Below are 21,941 nucleotides of genomic sequence, written 5' to 3' on the forward strand. Positions count from 1 at the left end.
GACTCGCTGCAACACAGAGCTCGATAAAATGGTTAAAGGTAGTGAATGAATGACTAGATAAAGCATGCACTGACCATGGAGTTAATTCATTTGGATGCCTTCCACAGCCAAAAAGACTGATCATTGCTCTCTTTTTATTTGAGAGATAATTGGAAGTGCTGTGGGTTCCATATGTTTACTTTCATCTACTCTTTCTTGTTTGCGGGCAATAATTCAGCCTCTCTGTACAAAGACAAAATAGACGTCAATGTTAAAACCATGACCAATAGGAATCTAAAGAGTGTTGCTGTTGAAGGAGGAGTATTTCATGATGTCCCTGAACACTGGACGTTCAAGGACAGTGGAGAATGGATTCTCCTGCCGACAAAGGCTTGAATGCGCCTCTTCTGAGATGGAGGCCAGGAGGTCGCTTGGTCGAAGGAGACAGCAGACGTAAAGAGATGACCTCATCGACAGGGCAGTACATCCTGATAGATCACACTCAGGTCCAGAGGACAAAGGAAAAAAGAGAGAATAAGAAAGCAATGCGTTCGCCGCAGAGGACAGACCACAGCGGTGAAGGCCAATGAGGTCACTACCATCAGCTTGGCCACTCAACACAATCTCAGAATGTACCACACTGCATCAGTGTCAGAACATGGCAGAGACCACCCTCAATTCAGTTATTTCCATCTGTGCTAAGAATTATTTAGTAGAAATTAAGGCTAAAAATGATTATTTTTGAGATGTAACTCAACAGGTTATGTCACGTAATGTTGGTAGGTGGACTGGTGATTTAGAAGTGGCCATAAGTGTGAATGTGTGTGTGTTCCTTTGTCCTTTGTATGTTGGTTTTATTATTTATTTATTTTTCAGCAGCTGCAAGTTTACAGGTCCACGTCCTTTCAGACCCACCGTGTTAATCAGGTTTCCTTCTCACAGTGGACATTTTTGTCATCTTTTCCATCAGAAATCTGTGCATATTTTTTCTGATCTGAAGCAAGTGGATTTTCTCCTGCCTCTCAAAAGATGAAAGCTTGAAGTAGTAAGTGTTTATGTATTAAATCTGTACTCCACAGACCAGGAATGTCATCAAGTATTTTAAATATTTTACCCTTTAGTGACCCTGAAGCTTGGGGAGGAATGAATATTTCTTCATTTGATATGGAAGTGTGTGCCTATAGAGATGGAATGTGTTCTAGGACAAATCTTAATGAAAGTGATGCTTTAAAAACTTTTTTATTTTTTAATTTAATGGCACATATATGAGTCATTTATATCTGACTACATTTACATTTACCAAGACACTTACATCTTACATGCTGAGCATATCAGCTTTACCTTGGAAATGTAAAAACAAAATCTAATCTTCCAGTAAGGACTTATTATTCAAAGAAGACAAGGAAACATTTCTGGAAGAAAAACTGTTTCTTCGATGCTCAGAACCCCACAGGACCACAGAGGTTGAATTTGAGTGACACTGATGTGATGATAGTAGTGTGTCTTGTGCTGATAAAAGTCGATCAGACACAGCAGCACTGCTGAGGTTTTTAAACTGCTCAGTGTCGGTGCTGAATAGAGAATAGTCCACCAACAAAAAATATCAAGCCAACAGCATCTTGTGTCCACGAATGAAAGACTAGAGGACAACCAAGATACTGTCTCTGACTTTACGTCTACAAGGTGGACCACTGAGGTGTGTCTTTTAGAGTGGAAAGAGAGTGGGCACAGTGTTTAAAAACTCCAGCAGCACTGCTGTGTCTGATCCACATGACCAACACAACACACATTAACACACAACCACAACCAAGCCAGTGTCACTGTACAGCTGTACAGTCCCCTAAATCATACCTGAGTTCAAGCAATGTATTCAGAGCAGCAGATGGGACACAGTTTTTGTAATTGCTGAACTGTAAATTGCTCCTGTATGGTCAGAGGAGCTGGGAGAATTAAGTGCGATTCGTGGCCAGGTCGTGTAGGTTCTCATTGCAGGTGCGTTTTGAACCGCTCTACCTGTAGAGGCGCTGTTTATCTTCGTTCAACACAATTGCTCAGAAAACGGGTGTTTTTTCTTTAATGTTACCCGTTTTCCGACAAGTGCCGCCTCCTTTGCGAGGATTGACTGGCATCTCGTTGTCACGGACGGACCAGAGCCACTGGACTGATTTGCATACCGCGATAGGATTGGCTAGTGGTGCGTAAACAGAATACCCTCTGCCATCTGGTAAACAGTAGCGGGCTGTTAATTTGCATATCGTGCTATGATTGGCCGAAGATGCTTTTTTCAACTTGAAGCTCAACGAGAAGTATGTAAATGGGCGCAATATTCAAAGTAAAGAACTATTGACCAATCGTAGTGGACTGGGCGTGGTTTGTCGGAGAACAAATGAGAAAGCTGGGACAACATTGAAACACTCAGTGAGTGACCGTTTTTATTTTCTCTGTTCCCTTTATTCGCCCCCCCCCCCACGTTATTACCATTTAATTCGGTTTGAGCTGGAATTTATAGCTTTTGATATCATAATGAATTGTTGTACGTGCTTATACAGTGTTAATATTGTACATTTTATACAAATATTAAGGACATATCTCAGAATATTAAAATACGGCTCAGACGAGTGCGACTGCCTATTTACTCAAGTATCACGACCTCCTTTATTTCTGCTTCCATTCTCTCTCTCCTCTCATTGTGCAGCACCAGGGAAAAAGACGACCAGTTTGTTTTTAACACAACAACAGATGGCTTTAGTGTCGCTGCATTCTAGTCCAGGCCTAAAATCTGAAAGGGAATATCGGTGAAAAAGAGTCCAGATTGCTGCATCCTCAGCTGCCAGTGATCCCGGGAGTAAAATTAAGGACGTTCAGTGTTTGTCTGAGAGCCAGGAGAGCTTTAATTTAAGAAAAACACAGGCGGACAATACACATTAAATCAATCACATCTTTATTAGATTGTTTATCCTGCACTGGTAATACGTACAGCTCTCAGTAAGAAAGCCTAGTTTTTTATTCTGAGATTGTGGAGGTGGCCTTTAGTTCTAGTTATGTGTCCTCAGCAGTTTCAGCTTGGCCTTGGTAAAGTCCTGTATTCCAGCAAAATTATTATTTTCCTCCCTTTGGAGGTGCCTATTGTGAGTTTTCAGAGAACTTGGCCAACAGTGGTAACCCCCACAACTTGTCAGTATGAACACTATCATCAGAACATCCCATTTTCAGAAATTGTGTTGTGTATTATTAACTGTCTACAAAATACAACAAAGATAAATAGCAGCAGGTAATAATAAAAGCTTCTGTTTTCTGCAGATATGAAAATGGCACGTGGTCCTGCTCTGGAGGGCTTTGTCTCATCATTCATGGGTCCGTAAGCAGCTCATCGTACTTGATGTAAGTTTCTCACATGACAAAATTTGGATTTCCTAATTATAGTGTAAAAAAAATAAGAAAATGACAGAATTGTTTAAATATATATATATTTGTAATCTCACACCTCACTCTCAATTTCAGAGCCCCACAGTTTAAATTCTCCAAAAATCTCCTGTATGTGTGGTCTGATGTGCAGTTCAGGCTTTTATACCGCTTTCTGATACATAGTATGTATAGATATAGTGTGTATTCCCTGTAAGGTTCCCATGCAGCAAAACACTGTCTCCAGACTTATTCTCCATGAGAATCAATGGGGTCCGAATATTTGGGCTCACTTCACTTAATGATACATACACAAGTAAAATCCAAACAACTACACACAGTACCAGAGCAACCACTGGCAACATCCTAGCAGCCACCGAGGACACCTTAGTAACCACCTGGATAATTTCAGCAGCAACCTGAAAAACCATAGCCACCACCTTAGCAACCACCTTGGATACAATAACAAACACCTACCAACACTTTAGCCACCACATTGGATATACGAGCAACTGCCTAGATACACCTTAGAAGTCATGGGGTATACCATAGCAATAACAAGCAACACATTAGCCACCACCTGGGATACTATAGCAACAGACTATTAATGGCATATTAATGAACTGTTATCAACAATAAGAAATGTATTCATTAGACTTTTAAGATTTCTAAGGATTTGTTCCGATCTGGAAAACCCCAGGATTAGGGTTAGCAACTAAAAGACCCAGCAAGCTTTGTGAAATATGGTAGAAAATAGGAAACTTACATAGAAACAGGGAGAACAAAACAAACTCCTCACAGACAGTGATTGAAGGCAGGGTCTTAAACCATAACCCCAGAGCTTTGTGTTAGTAACACTACCTGACATTAATTTGCTATGGCAGTGAATAAACCAGAGTCCAAGTAGGTAGAGTCTTTATACAGTAGTTATGAAGTTAAACAGTAGACTTATTTTTGTGGGACATCACTTAAAAACACTGTGGTCCTGCTTATAATGACTGAATGTAGAATTATTCATATATTTTGAATACTTAAAATTGAGATAACTCAAAGGATCCAGTGGCATTATTTGCCTCGGACAAAATAACTTTAATTTTGTTCAGAACTACACTAGCCCTTAGTTTTTTCTACGTAGAGAAAAGCAGCTCAGACTTAGAATTCCTTATACGTCTCCATGTTAAAATTACTTTAGAGGTCAATATCTCAGGACCATATCAGGGCACTAAAGTGGTTAAGGTAAAGCATATCATCATCATCATCATCATCATCATTCTCATCATCACCACGACCATATTTTTCTTCTTTCTCTTTTCTTCCCCTTCATCCTCTTGTTGAGTTACAGCTGTACTTAAGCTTTTTTTGAGCTGTGTGCATGATTTTGTAGAGTTCACAAGTTCACTGGGGGCTTTGTGATATTCCATCAGTTCAACAATATTAAAATCCTCCCTGGAGAACCCCAACTTTCTGATCCGGTTGTTCGAGGAAGATTTGCCTGTGTTAAACATTAATTGAATTTTGATTTTGGGCAATTATCCTTCATTTGTGGTTATTTGCATTAATCTAAATTATTAATGGGTTCATTTGCTGGAACAGAAGAACAGAACGTATTTAGTCACAAAGGGTTCTCCTCATCATTTTGTCCCATGGGACATATTGCCCAAATCACTCAGGCCCTCTCCCGGCCATTGAAGCGAGTAAAAATGTCCCATCCAGAGAAGTCTCAATGTGTGAAGTGATTTGGGACTGTGATAATACTCAGACACTGTTTTATCAAATATCTCTCATTTAACTCTGGGCTTGTGTGTCTGTGATGAGGCATTAACATGACATATGCATCTTCATGATGAGAATTAGACATTGTATAGAGAAGTGTTCTGCAAGGATGGGCACATGGTCAATTTAGCACTGCATCATGCCCCCAAATCTAATCAAAAACAAGTTTAATTTATTGTTACTAAATTACTAATAGGAGTTTCCAATATTATCATATTATTGCAGCCACAACATAATTCAATTTTTATATGTAAAGCTTATGATAAAGTATTTTAAGATACGCTACATGGACAAAAGTATAGGGGTACACCTAATCACTGAACCCAGGTATTTAGCCATGCAGCCTGCCTTTACAAACATTTGAGAAGTGTTGGTCATTCTAAAAAGCTCACTGAATTCAAATGTGTGCAGTAAACTCTTGAATTTCCCCTGGGGATCAATAAAGTATCTATCTATCTATCTATCTATCTAAATATTACACACAAGGCGGGAATACACCCTGGAGGGGGCGCCAGTCCTTCACAGGGCAACACAGACACACACACACACACACACACCCCTACGGACACTTTTGAGTCGCCAATCCACCGTGTTTTTGGACTGTGGAAGGAAACCTGTGGAGGAAACCCACGCGGACACGGGGAGAACACACCAAACTCCTCACAGACAGTCACCGAGAGCAGGAATCGAACCCACAACCTCCAAGCCCCTGGAGCTGTGTGACTGCGACACTACCTGCTGCGCCATCATGCCGCCCTATGATCAACTTTGAGTGGTATTATTTAAAAGTGGAATAATTTAGGAACCACAGGAACTCAGAATCTAAATGGCAGGCTAAGTAAGGTAACAGAGCAGGGGTTCCAAGTGTTTAGGCACACAGGTTGTAAAAGTCCACGAGTAGGTTATGAGTACGCATATACCATTGGAATGTTACCTTCCTGACTGCAAAGATTGGTAGAGGAGGGATAATGAAAAAGAGTCGTTTTTCAAGGTTGGTTTAGGTCCCTTATTTCCAGTGAAGGCAAATATTAATGCATCGACTTCATTACTAATGCATTAACTCCATATTAATGGCTATGTATTTAGAATGGGATGTTATAAAATCACCTGTAGGGGTCCCAGAATTTTATGTTACACTATGTGTACTTTCATAGACACACCTATAATTAGACAATTACTTCACTTTAAAGTGCAGCCAGTCTTTATAACCTCAAAATAATAATGAAGTTATATAAATAACTTCCAAATGAAATGGTACACCAGAGCAGCACCTGATTCAGGATCACCATGCACAATGCCAAGCGACGGCTGGATGGGAATACAGCTTTCCCAGAAGAGTAGAGGGAAACTGTCGATACTCTTCAGAAGAAATATTGACTGAGCTCATAATGGATGATTAGTTTTAGATCACAAACACAACACCAACTCATCTATAAGGTATTGGATGGAACTCCCTCATTCAAGAGAATTCAGATGCGCAGATGCACTACTCCACTGCCGAATTCTGGCGTGCTACACCCCTCTTATACTCTGCATTGAGCATGGAGACTTTAGCCCATGTGTGACTGCTATGAAGATTATACAAGCGGTGTGTGTGCCACAGTGGGTGCACCTTAAAGCAGAGGAATTCATGAATTATTTGGACATGTGGTGTATCATTACCACGGACATTAACAAAAAAGTTAAAAAACGGTTCAAGGTCCATGTGATTTATGACTGGATTTAAAAAAGGAGTGGTAATATTAGAAAGGAGAGGTCCAGCAGCGTTTAGCGGGAGGTGGTCTACAGTTCTGTCTGATGTGCCGTGATTCTTCAGCATTTGAGAGTCATAGGGCCTTCAAATTATCTGACTCTACCTTCATATTTCAGTGATATGAAATTCAGATTTTTGAGTGGGGGATGGGAGGGAAGGAGGGGGGGATGGATTAGGCAGAGGGGAGAGAGAGAAAGAGAGAGAGAGACGGCCCGAATATTTCCAGCCATTTGGCTCCTCGCTGTGCGGACTGTCAGACGTCACGGGGCAGATTGTTTTGACACCCCGTTAAGAAATTCAGGAGGAAGATGGACGGCTCATGAAATTTGCAGGCCCTGATTGAATTTATGATATTTTCATAAAGGCCATCAAGTGTGGACGCCTGCAGGGAAGGACGGAGCGAAGGAGGGCGGGAGGGAGGTAGGGGGAAGAAAAAGGAAAAGAAGAAAAAGTGAACTGAGGTGCCCCCCCCTTCCTCTTTTCCATCTCTCCCCCTCGCTTTCACTGCTTCTCTCTCTCTCCCTCAGTCTCAGTCTCTCTCAATCTTTCTATTTCTCTATTACCATGTCTTTCTCTCTGCCCATCTCTCTCTCTCCTCTGCCTAATCCATCCCCCCTTCCTCTGTCTCTCCCTTTCCTCTGTTTGTGTGTCTCCCTCTCTCTGTCTCTCCCCACTCTACAACACCCTCGCTTCTCGTCCTGATGAAGAAAGGAGAAAAAGAAAGAGCATAAGAGCTTCAATACGTTCTTTACTCCTAATGACCACTTTGCCTTTGTTTCCTGTCACTTACTGGGCCACAGAACTGACTGCTAAGTCACTACCTGACCACTGATTTGAGTTCAGGCATAAACTAGCCAACGAGAATTCTTAGTCCAAAGGACACTGAAATATTACTCAGTTAAAATATTTTTTAATTCATTTGTGTCTCAGATGCCACAGTGGACTGGCTGGGTTTTTTATTTTGCTAGAATTCTATACTGGGCGGTACAGTGGTGCAGGGTTGTGGGTTCGAGTCCTGCTCCAGGTGACTGTGTGTGAGGAGTGTGGTGTGTTCTCCCTGTGTCCGTGTGGGTTTCCTCCGGGTGACTGTCTGTGAGGAGTTTGGTGTGTTCTCCCTGTGTCTGCGTGGGTTTCCTCCGGGTGACTGTCTGTGAGGAGTTTGGTGTGTTTTTCCCTGTGTCTGCGTGGGTTTCCTCCGGGTGACTGTCTGTGAGGAGTGTGGTGTGTTTTTCCCTGTGTCTGCGTGGGTTTCCTCCGGGTGACTGTCTGTGAGGAGTGTGGTGTGTTCTCCCTGTGTCTGCGTGGGTTACCTCCGGGTGACTGTCTGTGAGGAGTGTGGTGTGTTCTCCCTGTGTCTGCGTGGGTTTTTTCCGGGTGACTGTCTGTGAGGAGTGTGGTGTGTTTTTCCCTGTGTCTGCGTGGGTTTCCTCCGGGTGACTGTCTGTGAGGAGTGTGGTGTGTTTTCCCTGTGTCTGCGTGGGTTTCCTCCGGGTGCTCCGGTTTCCTCCCACAGTCCAAAAACACACGTTGTACGTGGATTGGCGACTTAAAAGTGTCCATAGGTGTGAGTGTGTGAGTGAATGTCGCACAATCTGAACGATTGGCGCCCCCTGCAGGGTGTGTTTCTGTCTTGCGGCCAGTGATTCCAGGTAGGCTCTGGACCCACCGCGACCCTGAACTGGATATAAGTGGTTACAGACAATGTGAGTATTGTGTTTTTTGCCTGTGACTCACTCATTTACTCAGTCGCCCATAATTTTAAAAATTGCTCCACAAGAGAAGATAATTACTATAGAATTAGTGATTTAGGCTAAGTCGACATGCTCCAGGCTCCTGGGGTAATTGCATTCACCCAGTGTCGGTGTGGGTTTCCTCCCGGTGCTCTAATTTCCTCCCACAGTCCAAAAACTGATGTTGGTAGATGGACTGACTGTGCGAAAGGGTCTATATGTTTGAGTGAATGTGGGAGTGTGTGTTGCCCTGTGATGGACTGGCTCCCTGTACACGGTTTGTTCCCACCTTGCGCCCAGTGACTCCAGGCAGGCTTCTTCCCACCGTGACCCTGACCTCGATAAGCAGTTTGAGAAAATGAATGAATTAATGAAGCTACTTTAAGGTGCTCCCACTGTGCACACAGATGTTCAGTTCTGCACACACAGCTTGTAAAATCTCTTGTATTTAATGAAATATAACTCATGACCTTAAGATCACCATGCTCAAAGCCAAGTGTCAACTAGATGGGTGTAGGTAAAGGACTAGGCCTGTCTTTTTTGGGCAGATGCGATGAGTTGGAGTGGAGTTTGTGATTCAAAATGAACCTCAATATCATTTTATGTGGCTGAATAGTATCCGTATTCACAGCAATGTACTAACATCTAATACAGAGTAACAGAGACACACTGCACATCAATACCTTTAAATTCAGAAGAAATTGCCAAGAATGGCAAATTTTGTCTAGTGGAATATGCCAACATCTTAGACATAAGACATTAAAAGGACCTCCTTGTTTCTCCACTGGCCGTACAAGTGCACTTTGTAGTTCTACAATTCAAAGTGTAGTCCTTCAGTTGCTTGGCGTTCTTTTTAAGCCCCCTCTCATTACCTTCTTCAGGGCTTCCACATGACCCCAGCAGATCAGGGATTATTTAGGTCAGTGATGGTGGTGTGTTAGTGTGTGTCACTGGATCAGACACAGCAGTCATGTGTAATTTGCTGCACCTTCATTGGACACAGGACGCTGCCCATAAGACACCACTGGCTCGATATTTTTTTTGCTTGGTGGAGTATTCTCAGTCCTGCAGGGACACTGAGGTGCTTATAAACTCCAGCAGCCCTGCTGTGTCTGATCCACCTTTACCAGCCCAACATGCACTAACACAAATAACTGTCCACCAAAATAACACATAAAGGAGGATAACAGTGTACGCAGAACCACTGATAAACTAGAGACTAGTAGGAGCACCTGTTTAATAAGTGGAGAAGGTCATTTTAATGTTATAGCTGAGGCGTATATGCTGGATGTTCACTTTAGAAATGTTAGGTGTGGATTATGAGCATCAGACCCGATGTTAGAGAATAGGCCGATCTCAGATGAGAATAATAATGATGGCGAATAATGGAGAAATCTTTTTTTTTTCTGTTCCAGAACATCTGGTACTGCATAGTCTCTTGAAAAAGCTCTTTTTATCTATCAATTATCATGAGGGCTTTGTGTGTTAATAATGAATAAATGGCGATAAATATCTAATGTCCTCAAAGACCTGGGCTTTTATTTCATTTTAAATTAGTTTGTTGGAGTTTTTTCTTTTTTTTCGCAGGCCCAAACACACCAGTCTTAATTATTCAAGTGACTGAGAGGAAAAAAGAAGAAAAAAAAACACATTGTAACACTTTTTTAGGTGTAAATGCCTGAGTTCTAGTCGTGGATGTGAGTGGGTGGAGATCAAATATTTATAAGCGCACAATCCTTTCAATTATTTCCCCGACACTTTAATAAGAAGGGGGAAAAAAACGTCTCCTAAATGAAATAGAACATTTTTAATGCAACACGGCTTTAATACGCCCTAACACAATACAACCGTTTCAATTATTAAAAAGCGGACGGAGGCCCACAGCATTATACATTCATATCTCACAACAGTCTCCAAGTGAAAATTCACTTATTTGTCTGAGTGAAACTCCCAAATTGTGTTTTAAAGCCTTTTAGCAGTCTAAGAAAGTAGGAAAACACTCCGATGCCCATGCGGGTTCAAAGCCATACTATCCAAATTCTCCCTGGATTCGTTGTCGTCAGCAGCTAACACTTAAAAGAGGTTGTCAAACTCTGTCTTTCTCAAGTTTTTTCTCCACTGCGTTGTCCTGGATCAGTACAATTGCCTTTTATCTGCTAACTGCTGTTGGCTGGTAATAATGACATAAGCAAATCTTTTAGCATCCAAGACCTGGAGTCCAAGAGAGAACAGTTGGTCTCACTCTCTCTGGGAGGGAAGGATCTAAGTCGGAAGGAATTGGCAGATTGGCTGGGTGTGTGTGTGTGTGTGTAGTGCCCTGTCCAGAGTACGTTCCTGCCTTGCATGCAAAGATTCCAGGTAGACCCTCCGCAACCTTGAAAATGAAGAAGCAGTCACAGAAAATGAATGAATGAATGACCTTCACTGAAAGTTTTTACAGTTTTTTCCCTTCGGTAAATTTACTTGCTTGGAAATACAAGGTTTTTTACTGCAATGATTATTATTATTTAAAAAGACGACAAACAGGACCTCAACGCCTATAGCATGTTCTCATTCAGTTCTGCTGCTGAATTTCTTGTAACAACCCATTCTGTCTTCTGCACTTGACCTCGTATGGATAATGCTCCTTCCACAATAACCCCATCCTAAGAGTCTTTTCTGTCTACCGCTCTCTGGATGAAGTTATTTTTCAGTGTGGATTTCAAGCACCGTGGAGGTAATCGTCCCTAAATGTTATCTGCCTAAAGATAGAGCGGTCGTCGCCATGACAACCACCTTCCCATATCACTTATCGCTAAGAAAATTGGGAGGAAAGCACAGGTGCCTGCATCTGTATCTTACCCCAATCTTATTAGAGATGGAGCTCACACAGACTTAGTCTGTCTTTATAAAGCTGTCAATTAAGACACAGACTTCGAAAAACAGGCCAGGAGCGAATGTACTCCAGATGGGCTGGATAACCATATGAAATTACTGGAGAAAAATTCAGATTTGCCTTCCTTTCAGAACATGAAGGACTAAGAAAGCAGCCTGAATTGGATGACCATTCAGAATAAGAACCGATCAGAAAAAGGCTCGTTTAGTACCAAATGTATGAAGAAATCCACAGTGGAAAAGCATGACAAACCTCTGCTTTAGTTGTGTATTCAAGCCAGTGTAACAGGGTCCCTGGACCTTGTCTATCAGCAGCACTAGAAGAAGGCTGAAGGGCATTGCTCATAAGACAGAAAAGCACTGCATAGCCTTTCGGGCAAAACAAACATAGCACTTGAATTCCTATTTGCCTTTGTCCATAACTTTTTCCACAGTCCACCATAAAGCTCCTTTTTCCAATCACCGTAGTCCTTGCTCCATGACTCTAGCGTATCTTCAAATGTTTAGAGTCAACCTGAACTCAAATCTTGTTTTTAAAGTGGTCATTCTTGGCCTCCTTGTTTCTATCCTCATTGTGTATGATTGTTTATGATGAGTGTGATTGCTCCAATGACCTTATATGTGCTCCTTGTAACAGTACAACCACATACTGCACACGTTAAGTCCCTACCATCCTGTTCAGAGTGAATATTGTTTATTACCTGTTTTCCAAAGAACCTACTGAGCTAGTGCATAGACCATCTCAGATACAGTGATTCATTCTGAAGTATAGAACTACATGGAAGGAAAATGCAATATGATTTTTATCACATGGAAATGCCAAAGTTGTCATTCTGACCATTTTGAAATTTCCCACTCAGGTTGTACCCACCCATATATATCCCTCAATTTCCCAGCGCTGTACTCAGATATACTTGCTCATGTTTGGTGCAGCAAAAAACACTACAAGAGGATGTCTTGCTAAAGGTTGAGTAGTGGGCACCACAGCTGACCTTCACATGGCAGACCAGCGTATACTTACAGTACCTGGGCATTCACACCAGACAATTAGTGTCCTTAGGAAAGACACCTAATGCTACATTACTAAAATTGTAAGCTAGTCTGGATATGGGTGTCTGGACAAAGACATCTCCCAAAAACCATTTCAAGGTTTTTGGCACAGTAAAATGGCTGAATGGCTGAAAGATTTCTTTAAATCTTTGTTTTGAAAGAAGAATGACACAAAAGTATGAGATAAGTTAGATTCGGATAAGTTTTTTTTTTTTTTTTTTTTTTTTTTAGGAATAAACAATTTGCAATGAAACAAACTGGTAGGCCACAGCTACTTTGTGTGTGTGTGTGTGTGTGTGTGTGTCTGTCTGTCTGTGCTTGTATTCAGATCAATGTGACTGTGCCCCTGAGTCTCAAGAAGAGTAGAAGGCTGAAGGGCATTGCTCAAAGTGTGAGGTGTTGACCTTCATGAGCAGTGGTTGCCCTTTCAGGAAGTGTTAGTAATCTTGGTATGGTACACCTGCTGATCCAACATTTCTTCTGAAATCTAGGTTATTACTCAGGAGTGTGTCCATATTTCAGCTGCAACATTTCTGTGATGATTTGATGGCATCCAGCCATTAAAGCATTAGTGAAGTCAGGTTTGATGATTAGTTCTGAACCCAGAGGTACTGAATTACGCTCCGTCAGGCAAGAGTACTTAGAGCCACTGCTCCACAGTGCAGTGCTGGAGGACTTATACCCTTCTAGCTCACACTTAGCACTTAGCATGATGGTTTTGTGCGGCTGCTCTTGAGCATTCCATTTCGTTACATTTCAAATTCAGTCATTTTAAGTGTTGTCTACAGACTTATCCTTAAAGGCGATGTTTATGATTTTAATCCAGTGCACTTTCTATAAAATTCAGAGAATATTTCCTCAAGGTTTGCTAGCTCTGTTGTGTATTTGCATGCTGGAAAATGTTCAGTGTTGCTATGCAGCCCTGGCTCTGAAAATGGGAAACAAAGGAAGGTTTTCTCTCTGTGCTGCTAGTTCAGCCACGGCCAAGAAACGGCACCTTGAGGCATTTGAACCTCAGAATGTTAATAAGCATGAAAAGAGATTGTCGCTCTATTCCTGCCCCATTCGGAGCTAAATATTGACTTATTTTTTGCTGTTTAGGATGTATTACTTAATAAGGAAATGCCTCCAAATTCAGGATACTTCTGGCTCTGCATTAAATGTAAATATAGACAGAAACTAAACAGCGTGAGTTACAAATTAGTTTCTGTTGTAATTCAGTGACAGACAGATAAGTTAAAGTTCAACATTGAACAAGCTACAGTCGGTTTTTTACACAAACATACCGTTCCACCTTAAAATATGCACCAGGTTACATTACTTAAGGTGGAACTGAAATCTGGGAGACTGCTAACTTTGTTTGAAAGTAATTGAATACAGATAATGATACAAATTAAAAGCTCAAGTTAAACTTCAACCACAAACAAGCTACAGTTGGCTTCTTACTCAAATGTACCATTCCACCTTAAAAGATGCGGAATGAACATGAATGGAAGAGGGGAGTTTGTTTTGCTGTGAGACTGGTAGTTCTCCAGAATCATCTACGTTGCCTTTATTGTATTGTTTACATTCACGCTTTCATTTTAGTTCTCTCTCCTGCTCTAAGCTTAGTAGATGGCTGAAGGGCATTGTTCCTAGCTGGAGAGGCCATGGATGGCTGTCCTCCTTAAGCTTGTCCCTTGTAGGATTTCATTACCATTCACCCAACAAGATAGGCCTAAATCTCCACACACCTCCAGCCTCTTCCCCCTCCTCCCTGCTCCAGCATTGTCCTTCATGCTGCACGTCCCTTCCAGTGTGTGGCCACATCATCAATTCTACTGTAATGCAGTTGTTCATGGGTGGGGCGAGGCACTCATTGGCTATTTTCCATGGATTCCTCTGTTACCCACCCCCCATCTGTTTATACTTCTATAGGATCGATGCTGTAGATGCTGGCTGGATATGATGTAGAAGAAGTGATAGTAAGGCTGAGGTTGAGGGCCTATGGGGGGGCGGTGTGAATTTGCGGCAGTTTGTTGGAGGCTGGGTGTGAACAGGCTGTCAGAATAACCATATTCATTATATTTGCCATAAAAGGAGATCCCACCTGGCCTCCCCTTGCACATGCATGCTGCCGGCGAGGAAGGAACCAATGTTTCCCAACATGGAGGGGCGCTTTTATTTTGAAGCCTGTAGGTATTTCAGGTTTATTTTAAGGTGTCCTTAAAAAAAAAACAAAAAAACAAAAACAAAAAAAAACAGAGCCTTTGTGGTCTGACTGCTTCTTAATCTTCGTAAAAAAAAAGAGGTGAATTCCCATGACAGATAATGAAGAGCGTTCATGCTCACTGAGCATTTCGATTCGTTAATTAATTCAAGATAATGATCTCCAGCCTTACCTTTCATGCTTGGGAGTCAGGACGTTTGTCATTTGCCCGATTTCTGGCTTTTAACGCGAGCGTTGGGAATCAGAGGTGACAGTTTAGTGCACTCTGATTGGCTACAATTAGCCGGATCCATGAGTGTCTGTAAAAAAGGCATTTGAGGAAATTCAGGCCAAACGAAGTCTGCATTTCTCCTCTTTCACCAGCACGGTGCGGTGAAACATCCATTTTTTGATCGCGCCATCCTGCACAGGATGACTCAAGCATTTCTTCAGATATTTGACCCTCCTTTGTCCTTCCTTATCCTCGCATTTGCATGAGCCGTTGGGGTGGGATGTGACCCCTCCCTTCAACCTCCACCCTTTCCACCCTGCCCCGCCCCTGCCAGCCTTTGCGTTTACATACATAAATCTGTGGAGCACATTTGTCCATTACAGCTGAGCATCCTGAGAGCAAGGCCTGAGGGTCCAGAGGCTAATAAGCCATGCGCTGTCAAAGCAGCGGCGCATCATTATAAATTGTGCATGGGCTTTATGTTTTAAACATTTCAGCCTCTCGCCTTACACACACACACACACACACACACACACACAAACATTGGCCCAGACGCACAGCAGCCCCAGCAACTCCGGCAACCACCAAATACATCTGTGTACAGTGTCCAAATACAGTGCGCTCATCAGAGACGGGAGGAGGGGGAAGAAGCAGGCTGCATGGGGTATGAGTGAGAGACAGAGAGAGTGATAGAGGAAGAGAGAAAAGCTAGAGAAAAAGAGAGAGAGAGGGAGGAGGTGTGTGTAATGGAGCCCACTGGTTTGTGCACACATTGCCCACTGGTTTGAGGGTTTATTTTTGAAGAAATACGTGGGGGGAGCATCCCTCCTCCTTTCCCTGCATGCATAAGTGCATATCTGTGTGTGTGTGTGTGTGTGTGCGCGCGCGCACACATACATGTACAAACATACACGCTTGAACGCGCCAAGCACACAGACTGCAGGTGCAAATGGGCTCATACACTCAACTCAAGTGCAACCAATTGGAGGGAGCGCCTCTCCTCGCCTCGAAAGCTCAGCTGAAGGGGTGCGAAAAAATGCAAACGCGTGAAAATATGTCTTTGTCTCTCCAAATTAACAATTCATTTGGTGGAATGTGTGATGAATTCCCGCTCCCCACTCTAACGGGCTGAAATGAAGAAAAAAAAAACTCGCCCTAGGACGTCTCCGTACAACAAAGAGAACAAGGACGCGTGATGTCACTGATGCAAAGCACCACTCGTACACAGTAGCCCCGCTGCTTTTCTTTTGCCTGTGGTAATCTCCATATCCTTGTTGTATCATTACTCTGATCAAGTGAACATTTCCATATCAGCAAACAGTTGAAGCACTGTGACAGCGCAGCACTATGTGCATGGTGTGTTTCAGACCTTTTTTTATTACTAGAGGTTGGAACACAGGCTGGACATACAGTGTGGCTGCAGTGAAGGAACCGAGCTTTCGCTTCCCTCAACATTCACAGCTGAAATCCTCTCGAGCAAGGCACTTAACCCCCAACAGCTTCCCAAGCACGGGGATGGCTGCTGACTGCCCCAGGTGTGTGTGAGCTCACCAGTGTGTATGAGTGTTAACTTTTCAGTGATGCATGCAGAAGTTACTTGAATTATTAATAGCTCCCCCTTGTGGAGAATCTTTACTCTGTCAAACATGAGTGGGTGTGTTAAAATTTTACAACTCTCAAGTGGAATTGATCAATTCACATAATATATAACGCATAGGTTGATCTCAGATTAACATACTTAAGGTGATAATATTATCTGTGATAACTTATTATTCTTTGCTGTCCAAAGAAAAAAACATATTCATTGCCATTTTTGTCCTTTTTTGTTTACTACGTCTTTGGAAAACAACAGCTGTCCTTCAAATTGCATGAAAATTCTATGATGAATGAACCTACAGTATTGGTATGATTATGTTAGTTCTTATTTGTGAGTATTTTGCATATTGTGGAAAAAATAATGCTTAAGTTTAAAAAAGGAATGTACAGTGCGCTCCAAAATTACTTGGAATAAAATCTTTTTACAGAAATGTTGCAGTTTGGTGTGGTCTCCCTGTGTCCATGTGGGTTTTCTCCAAGTGCTCCGGTTTCTTCCCACGGTCCAAAAACACACATGGATTGGCAACTTAGGTGTGTGTGTGTGTGTGTGTGTGTCACCCTGTGAAGGACTAGCGCCCCCTACAGGGTGTGTTCCTGCCTTGCGCCCAGTGATTCCGGGAAAGCTCCGGACCCTCCGCGACCCTAAACTGGCGGTTACAGACAATGAATGAATGAGTGAATGTTTTTCTTTGGACAGTGACATGTTGATCTTTGCGTGTTGTTTTAGCCCAAACATGTTAAATATCTGGGGCTTAGCCCAAATATCCAGAACCAGAACATCTCTGAAGATTTATTTGCCCATTTACAGCAGTGATATGAACTCTTTTTCAAGCCACCTGAGACAGAATTCCTAAACAAATCATTCATTCATTCATTATGTGTAACCGCTTATCCAGTTCAGGGTCGTGGTGGGTCCAGAGCCTACTTGGAATCATTGGGTGCCAGTCCTTTACAGCGTGACACAGACACTTGCACATTCACTCACACCTACGGACACTTTTGAGTCGCTAATCCACCTACAAACATGTATTTTTGGACTGTGGGAGGAAACCGGAGCACCCGGAGGAAACCCACGCGGACACAGGGAGAACACACCAACTCCTCACAGACAGTGAGGGAATCGAACCCACAACCTCCAGGCCCCTGGAGCTGTGTGACTGCGACACTACCTGCTGTGCCACTGTGCTGCCCCTAAACAAATCAGTACGTTCCATATGCAAAACATAATAGTTTCTGACTTATTTTAATTTCTGACCATAAAAAGAGGCAAACTTCTCATTTAAAAGGTCTAATTTAAATCATATTTGACATAAAATCTGCATTACTAATCTTAGTGGTGTTACATAGTTGGTGTTGCTTAGCTCTGTGGTGGTCCTGATCACTGGAGAACAAAGTAAAAGAGCTGAAACGTTGTAATTGTAGAACTACAAAATGCATACAAATGGCAAACATCCCATTTAAATACACACTCATGGCTTGTTTCAATTCTGCTTTTAACTACATTTAATATATTCACTAAACCAACTGGGCTGTGCAGAGATGCAGTGCAACGTTTAGACTACAGTTAATCATATAAAAAGAATGTTTATTTATATTATAGTTATAATTATTTGCCATTCAAATTTAACATAACATTAATAAAATGCTTACATTAGTAACAGCACAGTAACTTCATCATTTTTAGTTATAGTCAAAAATCCATCCATCCATCCATTATCTGTAACCGCTTATCCAATTTAGGGTCGCGGGGGGTCCAGAGCCTACCTGGAATCATTGGGCGCAAGGCGGGAATACACCCTGGAGGGGACGCCAGTCCTTCACAGGGCAACACAGACACACACACATTCACTCACACACACCTACGGACACTTTCGAGTCGCCAATCCACCTGCAACGTGTGTTTTTTGGACTGTGGGAGGAAACTGGAGCACCCGGAGGAAACCCACGCGGACACGGGGAGAACACACCAACTCCTCACAGACAGTCACCCAAAGCGGGACTCAAACCCACAACCTCCAGGCCCCTGGAGCTGTGTGACTGCGACACTACCTGCTGCACCACCGTGCCGCCCCATAGTCAAAAATATTACATTAAAAATATAATGAACTTTACATTGGTGAAATGTTATTCACTGTTTCTTTTGCTTTACATTTTAATAAAACATCTAAAGAGGCAGAAAAGTGCGGCATTTCTCTTATTTTAATGGATCAGAATAAAACGTTTTATGTCGCTTTGGCAGAGTCCGATAAAAATCTTACAAGCCCCAGTTCTACATCTAATGTTTTAGTACTGAGTACAACTTGATTAACATTCAAATTAACCAGAGCTCATCTCATGAGTTATTCTGACCTTTGCCAGTGAGCTAACCGCAGCCAACCGTTTTTTTTATTACATCTACCAATTTACACATTCACTAGTGTGGACTCACATGAAACAGCTCTCTGCTTTTCACCAATGGTTGATGATGCTGACTCTGTTGAAGTTGAACCACTTTCTTTTGCTGACGGCTGTGATTCACTCCTATTCAAAAACGTTGTCCATGTCCATGTTTACTATTCACTATGCCAGGTCTAGTTTTTATCAATATTTCGGCAACAATAACCAGCTAATAGAACATCCCTGATTGTTTTTAAATCTTTTGTTAATGTTAGTTAGAATGCAGTATGTTTTTAAGACACATTGATTTTACCAGTCCAATTACAGATACTTTTATTCATTCATTTATTGTCTGTAACCGCTTATCCAGCTCAGGGTTGCAGTGGATCTGGAGCCTGCCCGGAATCACTGGGAGCAAGGCGGGAACACACCCTGGAGGGGGCGCCAGTCCTTCACAGGGCGACATTCACTCACACACTCACACCTATGGGTACTTTTTGAGTCGCCAATCCACCCACCAACGTGTGTTTTTGGACTGTGGGAGGAAACCGGAGCACCCGGAGGAAACCCACGTGCACACAGAGAGAACACAACACACTCCTCACAGACAGTCACCCGGAGTTGGGCTCAAACCCACAACCTCCAGGTCCTTGGAACTATGTGACTGTGACACTACCTGCTGCACCATCGTGCCGCCCACAATTCTTTTAATGTTTATTTATTTATTTTTTCAACTTTAGTATCTGAAGTTGTTTGGGTGGCTTTTGATAAATCTTTTGCTCCCTATGATTGACGTATCTCTAGGGATCAAACTAGCAATATTCTGAAAACAAGGCCAACGCTTAGATTGTTACACCACTCAGGAGCCCCCACTTTTATATTATACATGTGTTATATGTATAATATTATGCTAATATTGTGCAGAATTGTTATCGGTTAATTATTATTAATCTACCACCAAGAAAATCAACTAATTACCAAAGCTAAAGTTAATGCTAAAGTCGAGTTGCCCTCTCAAGGACATAATTCATAAAGGAATGCATTATCCTGTTGTGCAAATTCAATAACACTGGATTTGGATTCCATAATTTGTCTAATTTTTTAAAAAAATTAATATTTATCATTGTGTTGAACCCATAATTAAATAAAAATTCATAAATTCATTTTTGACCAGATTCCACTGACCTGTCAAGGACATCAAAATGCATGTTTGCACATTGCTTACCTGTGTGTCTCTATTGGGCTGATACATAGTGTGGCCAAAAGTTTGTGGACACATGCTTATCCAGCACTTCTGCTGAAAAATGTAGGCTATTTATTATCAATTTTAACCCCTTTAGCTGCAGTAAAGGCTCCTACACCTTTGGGAAGACTTTAGATTATCACTTGTGTTTATTTAAAATAAGTATACTTTAAAATGTGCTGAAATAGTAATGTTGTTATGTTATTTTGGAACCACTAATTTGTACTGTTACTAATAGTATGTAATTTAAATTATATTAAGCTACACTTATGAGTACACTTGTCATATGTTATTTGACTCTTATGATGCAATTTAAGTACATTTCTCACAGTAACACAAAGTACAGCAATATGTAGAATTGCAAATTACATTTTTTAAAATTAGAAATATATGTGTATATACTACACTAAGTGTATGAATATATTTAAACTGTTTTAGAAGAGTGCTGGGGAAAAATAATCATATAATTAACTAGTATACTCAATTTATATGGTGAAAACAATAAATCATTTAAATTACTTACTAGTAGTGGTTTAGTAAAAGTTAATGACTCCATAATAAGATAAATACATCAGTACAATTTATGTATACATTTTTTATATATATATATAAGGATAGGGGAAAAGAAGCAGTGTCCATCTAAAGCCCCGCCTCAGTGTAATGGAGGCGAGGTGGATAAATATTTATGTATTGGTGCAGAACTCTGGCTGGGTCCCTAGTGGATGTTCATTTTGTAATGGTCAGCTGACCGTATGAGCTGATGGAGTGGCTCTCCAGCTGACCAGCCTCGATTAGTCATCCCTGTCTGCCCAGGGAAGCACAGAGCTGCAGATTGCTGGCATTCAGGTGCCATAGTGCTGAGGACTTCACTCCTGCTAACCCCTCCTCATTGTTCTTTTCTTTCTTTTCCTCTCTCATTTCGCTTCTTGCTCTTGCCCCATCCTGTACCACCCCCCCCCCACCCTCTCCCAGCCCTCTAGAACTGCAAATACATCCCTCCCCCTTTTACTCTCCCCTCCCTCCCTCTCTAGGCCCGCCTTGACTGTAGCGTTTAGTGATTAATGTGAGTTTTAATTGTCAGGCTCACTTTTATGCTCATTAAAGTGTATTATGCAGCAGTTAGGGTATTAAAGTTCAGTGAGAAAATTTTCATGCATACTAATCGGAATGCAAATGAGGCTGGCATGAAAAAAGAGGAGGGGGGGGGATCCCTAGGTGCAAGGAGAAGTGTCGTTAGTTATCTCTTGCTGTGGCTGTCTCCAGCAAGCGGAAAGAGCGAGGAGAGGGTGGGGGGAGAAAGAAGGAAAGAATGAAAGAACAAGAAAGAAAGCTAGAAATGACTGGGGGTAAATGGAGTTTTCAGCATAGATGCAGGGAGAAAGCAGCGTACAGAAAACAGCAGAAGAAAAAGGCTAATAAAGAAGCTGTTCAAGCCAATGCTGCAATTAACACAATGGGGCAGGTAGAAAGAGCTTCCCCCTGCAGAACTGGTGGAGGCCAGGTGTTGAGGAATTTAAACATGCACACAGCAATGCTTTGAAATGTGGGTGCACTGCAAAAACCATAAAAAAAAATCCTACCAAGTGAAATCCTCTAACTCTGGTCAATACACACTTTATGAAAGTGAATGTAGTGTTAAATTCACAGTAACGCTTAACATACAGAGTCGAGTGGATCAAAATACACAGGGCTTGGTTTAAGTAATTTTATCCAATGAAAGTGACTTATTCCACTGGCTGAACATT

At 41.9% G+C, this 21,941-nt stretch overlaps 1 protein-coding gene across 1 annotated transcript in view; it reads left to right on the plus strand.

Moving 5' to 3' along the window:
* The first annotated feature begins 3,317 nt into the window (after nucleotides 1-3,317).
* zswim6 (zinc finger, SWIM-type containing 6) overlaps nucleotides 3,318-21,941 on the plus strand; it is a 111,208-nt gene continuing 92,584 nt past the window's right edge. Inside the window, exon 1 of the mRNA XM_066651220.1 lies at nucleotides 3,318-3,360. The gene's annotated coding sequence lies outside the window, so the exon portion shown is untranslated. The remainder of the gene's footprint in view (nucleotides 3,361-21,941) is intronic.

Source organism: Hoplias malabaricus, chromosome 18 (genome assembly GCF_029633855.1).
Source record: "Hoplias malabaricus isolate fHopMal1 chromosome 18, fHopMal1.hap1, whole genome shotgun sequence".
Classification (NCBI taxonomy): domain Eukaryota; kingdom Metazoa; phylum Chordata; class Actinopteri; order Characiformes; family Erythrinidae; genus Hoplias; species Hoplias malabaricus.